The sequence below is a fragment of the Dryobates pubescens genome, chromosome 20, assembly GCF_014839835.1.
Source record: "Dryobates pubescens isolate bDryPub1 chromosome 20, bDryPub1.pri, whole genome shotgun sequence".
In the NCBI taxonomy this organism is placed as follows: domain Eukaryota; kingdom Metazoa; phylum Chordata; class Aves; order Piciformes; family Picidae; genus Dryobates; species Dryobates pubescens.
Window position 1 is genome coordinate 4,442,391 of NC_071631.1, and position 9,807 is coordinate 4,452,197.

Consider the following 9,807-nt stretch of genomic DNA (forward strand, 5'->3'; position numbering starts at 1 on the left):
CTACCATCCTTCTTGCAATGAAGTTAACAGCTGACTGCGTTCCAATGCATCAGTTGTATAAATTCAGAGGGCATTTTCATGTTTCAATCTAGTTATGTATTTCTAGTTGACCAAACATGTTCAAATTACCATTAACTGCAATCCTATCACTTGGTTCACCGAGCAGAAAGGCAATAGCTGCACTTTAACCGTTGCAGAGCTGGAGGCAGAAGGAGAGGGGGTGGCAGGGAGAAGGAGGGAAGCAGGGGGGGACAGGTCTGAGTTGTGAAGGTGCCGTTGTGTTCTGAGAGCTGGGCTCACTGGGGCTCTGCCACCCCGTCTTGTGGCCACGGTGATCTGCATCCCTGCAACATTCAGCCCACAGCTTGTCCCCTCTCCTGGCTGTGCAAGGACTTTGCTCCCACCCTGACCAGCTTGCAGCAGGTTTCCCAGGTGGAGCAGGGGAGATCCCTGGGCTCTACCACCCAGGCCGCTCTCCCTGCTCCACAACCCACGGGAGCCCCGATCTGGCCATCACAGCCCTCTGCACCCGCAGGAGCTGATGCAGGAGGGTGGCTGCAGCAGCCTCAGATCCACCTGCTTTGTTGCAAGGACTGAGGCTGTCCCATCTCTTCTACCCTTTCATGCTGGGAACAGTCACCCATGTTCAGAAGCTGAAGCCCTGGGCTCTCAGGCGGTGGCAGTCCTCCCCCTGGCACCCAGCTCTGCTGGTTCCTCTCCCCCTTCCTCCTGAGGAGCCACGGGTAAGGACTGGCCAGGTCTGTGGCCAGCTGCTGTAATGCTCTCAGCAGATCTTACTTCACCAAATGCTGCCTGGGTGCAACCCTGCAAATGGGCTAGAAAACAGCTTTTCCTGAAGAGATTAACATAATCAGGAATAAGCCCCAAAAGCCAATTAAGGAGAGAACAAGGGTCTGTAAGCCAAGACCTATTAGATCCAAAGCTCTATCAAGGGCACCAAGGGCAGCTCCTCTTGGGATGTGGTCTCAGCGCTGACATGGGGCAGCAGGGGAGGGTGTCTCTCCTCGTGCCACTGGCCCCACACAGAGGAGACCTTTAGCAGGTTCAGTGCTGTCTTCCTTTCCTGGCTGCAGCTGATCCCTGCCTGGCTGGAGCAGGGCTGGGAAGGTTTTTATGAACTGCCTCTTTTCCCAGCGTCCTTCCAAGGGGTCCCCACGCACTGCCCGGCGCTGGGTGGATTATTTAACGTGCCACTTAGGTTGTTAAAGCTGCTGCACCTGGCACTAGCAGAGCTTAAACGAGCCTCTCCCGTGGATAAATGGCTCTGCAAAGCCAGGTCTGGCCGTCGGATCTGTCTCTGCTTTCCAGAAAGTCATTTCTCCTCTTCACACGGGTGTGAGCCTCTTCCCCTGCCCTCCTGCCAGCTCCTCTCCTTCATCAGGCTGATGAGTCCCTGATTGATGCTGAGTTTTATTTCTGTGCATGGGAACCCTCAGATCTGCAGAGCAAGTCGGGCTCTTCATCAGGTCCCCCTGACTGGGGTGACCCTGGGGCGGCCCCACACAGGCAGGGCTACATTTGGGGCTGGATTTGGGTGCAAGAGCAGCAGCGCTGCCTCCTCCTGTGCTCCCAGCAGCACAAGCACTGACACCCGTGCGTGGTTCGGGGGGGGGGGGGAGGTTGTTGGATGTTCTGCATGGAAATGGATGTTGAGGGAGCTGGAGCAGCCCTAGCTGCAGCCAGCCCAGCCTCTGCCACAGGAAGGGCATTCTGGGCTCTTTCTAAGCCCCACAAGGCACAAGAAAAGGAAGGAGAAATAGATGGAAATGAAATGTAAGAATCTCAGCATGAAGCACATTCGAGATGTGTCTGAATGGGGTTTCAAGGAAAATGGGACATGATCTGAAGTCAACAGAAATGACATAGAAATTACCTTAAAAATTCAACTTATTTTAATGAATGTGATGTGGGAGAGGTTGGGCTTTTCCTTTTTCCCCCCCTTTACCTGCAGTTTTGCATTACCTCTCTAGCTCTGCAGAGGAAGGCAGTCCACAGGGCATTTGTTGTTTTTTTTTTTTTTTTCATTCCAGAGAGCAATATTTTTGGCAAATGATTAGTCAAAACTCTTTTATTCATGATGCAACTCGATGCTAACAAGCAGCATTCCACTGCAGCTTGGCTGAGACCCCCCCCCTCACCAGAATAAAATGCCACACACCCCCATTCCCGCAGTGTGAGCCTGCAGAATGTGTTTCCATCTGGTGCTGGTGTCTTGGGGTGGGGGAAGGCAAAGGCAGAGGAGCAAATCCCAGGACACAAATCTGGCACCGGCAGAAGAGGCAGGAGGGAGCTGGGAGGTCACTGGTGGAGATGTGGGGATGTGGATGATGCTGACAGTGGAGACAAGAGCGTGGGTGAGCCAGGGCAGGGCAGGCTGACTGATGTCACCTAAAGGTTTGTGCTGTGGAAAAAGCACAAGCCAGGACATGGGGAGCAGTGAACAGCTCAGGAGCAGCCCTGGTGATCACAGGCGTCAGCCAGGGTCAGCAAAAAGCTGGAGTGATAAAAAAACCAAAGGAAACATTCCAGAACTGCTGGAAACTCCCCAGATTGTGCTTTGGACTTTTAACATCCCACCCTCCTTCTCTGGAGACGTTCAAGACCCCTCTGGGTGTATTCCTGTGTGACCTGTACTGGCTTCTCTGGTCCTGCTCTGGCAGGGGGATTGGACTTGATGATCTCCTGAGGTCTCTTCCAAGCCCTAACATCCTGTGAGCCTGTGAATCCTGTGACCTGCCTGCTGGTGCTAACAAATCAATTCAGTGTACTAGATGACAAACTGCATATCTGGAGCTGGATGTGTCCAGCAGCCCAGCCATGGCTCACAGCTTGGCCCCACAAGCAGTCACAGTCCAGGGCAAGCAGGGAGGGGACAGCAGAGCCCTGTGCATGGGACAGGCTAGAGCTTAAGCCTGTGGAGTCAGGCCAGCCCCACAGCTCCTTCCAGGTACTTTGGAAGAGAGGGAGCAAGCTGATGAGCTCTGGAGGAAGAGCCTGCCATTTGATTTCAGCTCAGGTCAGCTGGAAGGCTTCCTAGCACCTGGCTGAGGCTTTGCAGCATAAAAGGTGTTCATCAGAAAGTATTTCATCTTGATAATATTCTCTTGTATCTCTCCTGGCAACTGGCTAAGAGGCACCATTAGAGCTATTCTGGGAAGCCAGCTTAGCATGGGCTTCTCTCCTGGTTGGTGCATCCCTCTCAAGAGGTGGCTGCCATTCAGTACAGGGACCATCAGCAGAGTTTCATGTATTAGTAATTACTGAGGAAGAGGCTATAAATGTAATGAAGGTGCCAGCACTTCCTAAGGAGCCAGTGGTTACTTACAGAGAAATTAATTACCTGTGAAAATCAGATCAAATAAATAATGTTATCCTGGAATGGCTGAGGTAAATCATCATTTCAGAGACTAGAGAGCACCACTAGGTCATCTGCTCTCACCTCATTCACAATGGGGGGCCATCAAACATCACCCAGCTCCTTCTCTGTGGAGCCACAGCTCTTGTGCAGTTGACTGAAGCCTGCCTGCTGTTTGCTTGGGCTCCTCATCCAGCCGTGGAGAGCACAGCCCCTCCCTGGGAGGAACATGCACATGGGGTAAGGACATCCATCTCTCTTCCACCTAATGTCAACACTTCCCCTAATCCTCCCTCCAGCTGTCACCTTGTTTTGCAGCTGCTGCTGAGGAGCAGAGCAGAGCCACCAGCCACACATGCAGGTGAGCAGCAAAGCAGAGATCTGGTGGGAAAAGCCACGCCGGGGGGGATGTTTGCTGCGGTCCTTCTGCCTGATTCTCACCTTTCAGGAAAGGGAGAGAAGGGCCTGGGTGCTTTCATTTTAATTAGTGTCTAGTCTCTGTTGCAACTTGACATCTTCATTTAATTTTGTTTGCAATATCCGTGTAGAGGAGCATGATAATGTGATCCAGTAATGATCATTCCTGAGACAGTCACTTACTCAAAATATTACTCCTGTTTAATCAGCACAGTCGAGTGATTTATTGACTTGCATAACCAATCTTGCCTGGTATGCCACTGTGATTAAAACAGCCCCACTCCCAGGGTCCATCTGCACCTAATAAATGGTAAAAAAGCCCTGTCAGGGCCACAGCCATACCGATGACCTACGGGTGTGACAGCTGAGCCCCTCCGAGCTGGGGCTCACCCTCTCCCCGCAGGTGAGGGTGGGTGCTGAGGCAGGAGCTGGAGCTCAGGGACCCAGGAGGCTGAAGAGTAAGCCTGGGCACTTTGGAGCATCCAGCTGAACCAGAGAAGGTCCATTTAATAATCATAGGATCAACCAGCTTGGAAAAGACCTCAGAGATCATCAAGACCAACCTATTACCTAACACCTAACACCTCCTGACAACTAAACCATGGCTCCAAGTGCCACATCCAAGCCTTTTTTGAACACCTCCAGGGACAGGGACTCCACCACCTCCCTGGGCAGCACATTCCAAAGGCCAGTTCCTCTTTCTGGGAAGAACTTTCTCCTCACCTCCAGCCTAAACTTCCCCTGGCACAACTTGAGACTGTGTCCTCTTGTTCTGGTACTGGCTGCCTGGAAGACGAGAACAACCAAAGGGCTTTTCCCATCAGTGCTCAGCAGGATAAGGCCGTGGGTTTATCAAATGGAGTTGCCTCCTGAGGTCAGAGGGAGGTCAGTGAGAGGAGGAACTTGGTGATTCCCAGTCTGGACTACAACAAACCCCAAAAGCAGGGCAGTGGCTGAGAAGCCAAAGTCAGCCACTCACCTTGTTCCAGGTCTTGGCAGGTGTCAGCAAATTCACAGCCTCAGAGCAGAAGGTGACAGTGACAAAAGCGTTTGAAATACAACGAGTAAAACTGGTTTCCCTGGCTGAGCTGTGAGGAGCATGAAGATGAAGGTCACACTCTGCTCCCTCGCTCCCTTCCCTAGTGACAACTTCCCAAGCTCTCCTGACGGCTCCCCCCACGGCCCAGCACATCAGATCACCCTGGAGCCACTGATCATTTCCTCTCTTTTATCAGAGGGCTTTGTGAAGTCTTGAGTCAAATTCCAAGGGCCAACACTCAGAAGCATTCTTTCGAGCTGTGGTGGAAGATGTCAGCTTGTCGTCGAGAAAAGAACAACTGTCAAACCCCAAAGATTTGCTGCCAAAACCCAGGGAAAAGCCTTGGCTGAGAACTGCAGAGAGAGAGAGAAGCCAGTCCAAAAGAGTCAGTTTGGGTGCTGTCAACCCTTCTATTTTTTCTTTTCTTTTCTTTTTTTCCCTTTGACAAAAATTCTAAATATTTTGAAGACAGGGGACAGCTTCCAGGGATTTCTGGTTTCAGCAGCTCTGTTTTCTATGAGTTCTGACCCCAGATTTCCCTGCCAGGAGCCACAGAGAGGGACCTGGGGGTACTGGTTGACAGTAGACTGAACATGAGCCAGCAGTGTGCCCAGGTGGCCAAGAAGGCCAATGGCATCCTGGCCTGGATCAGGAAGAGTGCAGCCAGCAGGAGCAGGGAGGTCATTGTGCCCTGTGCTCAGCATTGGTTAGGTCACACCTTGAGTCCTGTGTCCAGTTCTGGGCTCCTCAGGTTAGGAAAGATGTTGAGATGCTGGAAGGTGTCCAGAGAAGGGCAACAAAGCTGGGGAGGGGTCTGGAGCACAGCCCTGGGAGGAGAGGGTGAGGGAGCTGGGGTTGCTTAGCCTGGAGAAGAGGAGGCTCAGGGGAGACCTTCTTGTTCTCTGCAACTCCCTGAAGGGAGGTTGTATCCAGGTGGGGGTTGGTCTCTTCTCCAGGGCACCCAGCACCAGAACAAGAGGACACAGTCTCAAGCTGCTTCTCTTTCATGTTTGTTGGTTTTGTTTGTTTGTTTGGGTTTTATTGTTACTTTTTTCTTCTGACTTACCCAATGCTGATTTTTGTTTTGGAAAGTGAAGACCTGAGACTACTTTTGGCCTGAGTTACTCTCAGCTTAGTGCCAGGGGCTGCACAGAGCCCACACACACTGGCTGGCACAAACTGGGACTCCAAGGAGTGCAGCAGCACATCCCATGGAAGGGGTGACCTGGGCAGCTGCTTGGAGCTGTGACTGGTACAGCTATGACCAGCACCTCATTCCTGACACAGGAGGAGAGGTGTGGGGAGGTGAGCAGATTCCTGTTGGGAACTGGAAAGCAAAAAGCAGCTGCTTGCAGAGAAGCCATCAGCCCAAGGCAGGCAGCTTGGAGAAGGCTGGCAGCAAGGCAGGGAAAGGGCATGAGGAGCTGCAGGGCAGAGAAAACAGCTGGAGGACCCTCGACTCTCACCCGAGGCTCTTATCCCTGTGTGAAGTGTTGTGATGCCATTAAATACCAGGAAAGGACTCTGCTCTCCCCTACCTTTGCTGTTTCATGCTGGGCTTGTTGAGTTGTAATAGTGTGGGATCAGTATATTCCATGGTGAGGGAGGTTGTAGCCAGCTGGGGGTTGGTCTCTTCTCCCAGTCGACCAGCAACAGAACAAGAGGACACAGTCTCAAGTTGTGCCAGGGGAAGTTTAGGCTGGAGGTGAGGAGAAAGTTCTTCCCAGAAAGAGGAACTGGCCTTTGGAATGTGCTGCCCAGGGAGGTGGTGGAGTCCCTGTCCCTGGAGGTGTTCAAAAAAGGCTTGGATGTGGCCCTTGGAGCCATGGTTTAGTTGTCAGGAGGTGTTAGGTACTAGGTAATAGGTTGGACTTGATGATCTCTGAGGTCTTTTCCAAGCTGGCTGATTCTATGATTCTGTGATCTTCATACCCAGCACGAAGCAGCCCCAATGGAGGGTGTGCCACCACCAAAAGGACAATACTGCCTTTGCTTCCAGCTGCCACCAACCAGCAGATGTCCCTGTGCCCTGCTCTCAACTCTTCACTGCTCACCAGCACGTTACAAAGCTTGCCCAGGACACAGTTTTGTGCCCAGATGTTGCCATGCCTTTAGGCTGCTCCAGTCAGGATGCTCCCCCAGCTACTGCCAGCTCCCTGCTCCACTCTGCTCTTTCCATCATTCCTGCCTCTCCTCCTGCATGGGAGCTTGGGGCTGCTGTCTCTCATGGGATGTTTGCTCTTGGCACTTTTTCAAGCCAATATTTTCCTTAGTAGTTTCCTTGGGCATGGAGATACAGAGATGGGAGTTTGCTTCTCCCTTTAGGTTCAGTGTCAGTTGTTCCTCAAGATAAGGGAAGGGGGATGAAGATTCCAGGGTCTTTGGCCAGCTGCTCCAAATAATTTCAGAGAAATTTATTTTATTCCATGAGAACAGAACCAAAGAATTTGGCTGCTTACCCCCAGGCAGGCCTGGTGTAGCTGGTGGCAGATTTGCAGTCCTATGGTAAGGGCTGACCCTGGTGATGGGTACCCATCCTGATGGCTACACAGCAGAGTCATGTCTGGCTGCAGACAGGACAGGCAAATCCACATTCCACTGCATGGAGTTTGGCAGCCCTTGGAACCTCTGTGAGGCCATTTCATGCTTGGGGAGCTTGACAAACAGGAATGATTCATAGCTCCTGGGTCTGGTTTTTGCTGCCCCCACGGCTGTGTGTGCCCCTGTAGCTTGGGATGGCCTAGTGTAAGCCACCCTCAGAAACATCTGGGGGTTCCATTTTGAAACTAAAGCTGTAGCTGATGAAGCTGTGCTGTGAGAAGAAGGAACAGGACCTTGAAAGGGAGTACAAGGTGTCAAACCCCAGCAGTTCCCCTGCAGTGGCTGCCAGGGGCAGGAACAGCACACATGTGTCTGTGCCAGGGCAAGGAGCAGCTCAAATGCCACCTGTGCTCATGGGAGAAAGCACAGAGGTGACAGCAGGAAGAACCCATGGCTGCTCACTCCAGTTTCCTTACTGCAGCTCTGGGAGCCAGTCAGGCTGCACTGCCAGGCTGCTGGGGGTGGGATCCATCCTGGGGAGGAGGCACCAGGGACACAGGGGTCAGAGGAAAGTGTCACTAAAAGCCTGTCACCAGCCTGCCTGCTCTCACCACTCGCAGCACTGGCACTGAGAGGGCACCGTGTGGAGGCAGGAGTCACGCTACAGCCACAGGGCATGCCACAGGAGCACTTATGTGGGAAGTGGGCTGCATGGCTGTGCCAGACCCTGTGCCATCAGCTGCCCAGCTTAAGCATCAACTCATGCAGTCCTGCCCAACACTTGCCACAGATGTCTTGGCTGTCCCCAGCTCCTCTGCGTGGAGGGCACAGAGGTGGAACCTGCTGGAAAGTGGCAGGAAGACATGGCTTCCAGCAGCACTTGGTAACAGATAGCTGCTAAACAACCTCCCACCTCTTATCTGCTACACCCCCTCTCCAGTTACACAGAATCACAGAATTAACCAGGTTGGAAAAGACCTTTGACATCATCCAGTCCAACCTATCACCCAATACTAACTAATCAACTAAACCATGGCACCAAGTGCCTCATCCAGTCTTATTTTAAACACTTCCAGTGATGGTGACTCCACCACCTCCCTGGGCAGCACATTCCAATGGCCAATCTCTCTGTAAAGAATTTCTTCCTAATATCCAGCCTAAACCCCACCTGGCACAGCTTGAGACTGTGTCCTCTTGTTCTGTTGCAGGTTGCCTGGGAGAAGAGACCAACCCCCACCTGGCTACAACCTCCCTTCACGTAGTTGCAGATGGCAACTACCCTGAGCCTCCTCTTCTCCGGGCTAAACAACCCCAGCTCTCTCAGCCTGTGACGTTTTGTGTGTGCTGACCACACAGAACCAGCTCAGCAGACCCTAAACAAGATGCCTGCACCGGTGGTGTGCTGGGAGGAGAGATCCTGACCGGGACCTGTCCTGCAGCTGCAGAACAGAGTTTGAGAGGGCTCAGCATCGGGGTGGGGAGAAGTGATTCCTGTCCAGGAAGAAACAGCTCCTGGGCTTTGTTAGCCTGCAGCAAGCACACAGCAGCTGCTCCCCGTGGTGAGAGTGAGGAGGTGGGCTCGGGGGAGTGACCAGCAGCAGAGTCCTTTCCCCAGCTCACTGCCCAGCAGCAGAGCCCCTTCCCCACTGGCTGCCCTGTGGCAGAGCCAGCAGCGAGCCCCCGCTGCTCCCGCAAGCTGCGATTGCCACCTACAGTCCTGGTGGCAGCGGGAAGCTCCCCGCAGCTCCCCGGGCCCGGGCGCAGCTCGCTCAGCTCTCAGCTGACGCTCGCAGGAGGACAAAGCTGCACGACCGCAGCAATTTTGGCAATTCTGGGGCTCCCGTCGAAGGCCCCCACTGCTGCTGCCCAGGGATGGGGTGGCATGGGCTGGTAAATCCAGCAGGAGCGAGCAAAGCCATGGGTGGTTGTTCTTCCCAGCCTGGGAAGCGAGGCAGGGCTGGTGGAGAGAGGAGTCATATCCCTGTCTGCTGGTGGGATCCTGGGGTCCCTCAGCATCCCACCGCACCCCTGGGACAGCAGCATCCAGCACCTGTCTGGTGTGTGAGCCCTCACTGGGGCTGGGGGAGGGGCTCTGCTCCGGTTCTTTGTTATCTGCACTGCCTCTGTGTCTCTGCTCCGATGCTCCTGAAGGAAGTGGGGAGGTCTCACCTGACGTCAGCTGAGCACAGCGTCCCTGGATGCTGCAGACAGACACCGAGCCCCCCAGTGCCTCACCTGCCTGCTGCCTGCAGAGGCATAAACTGGGAGAGTGAACTTGAGCATTTACAGAACATTTACAGAATCAGTCAGGCTGGAAGAGACCTCCAAGTTCATCAAGTCCAACCGATCAACTAGATCATGGCACTAAGTGCCTCATCCAGGCTTTTCTTAAACACCTCCAGGGACATTGATCCCACCACCTCCAAGGGCAATC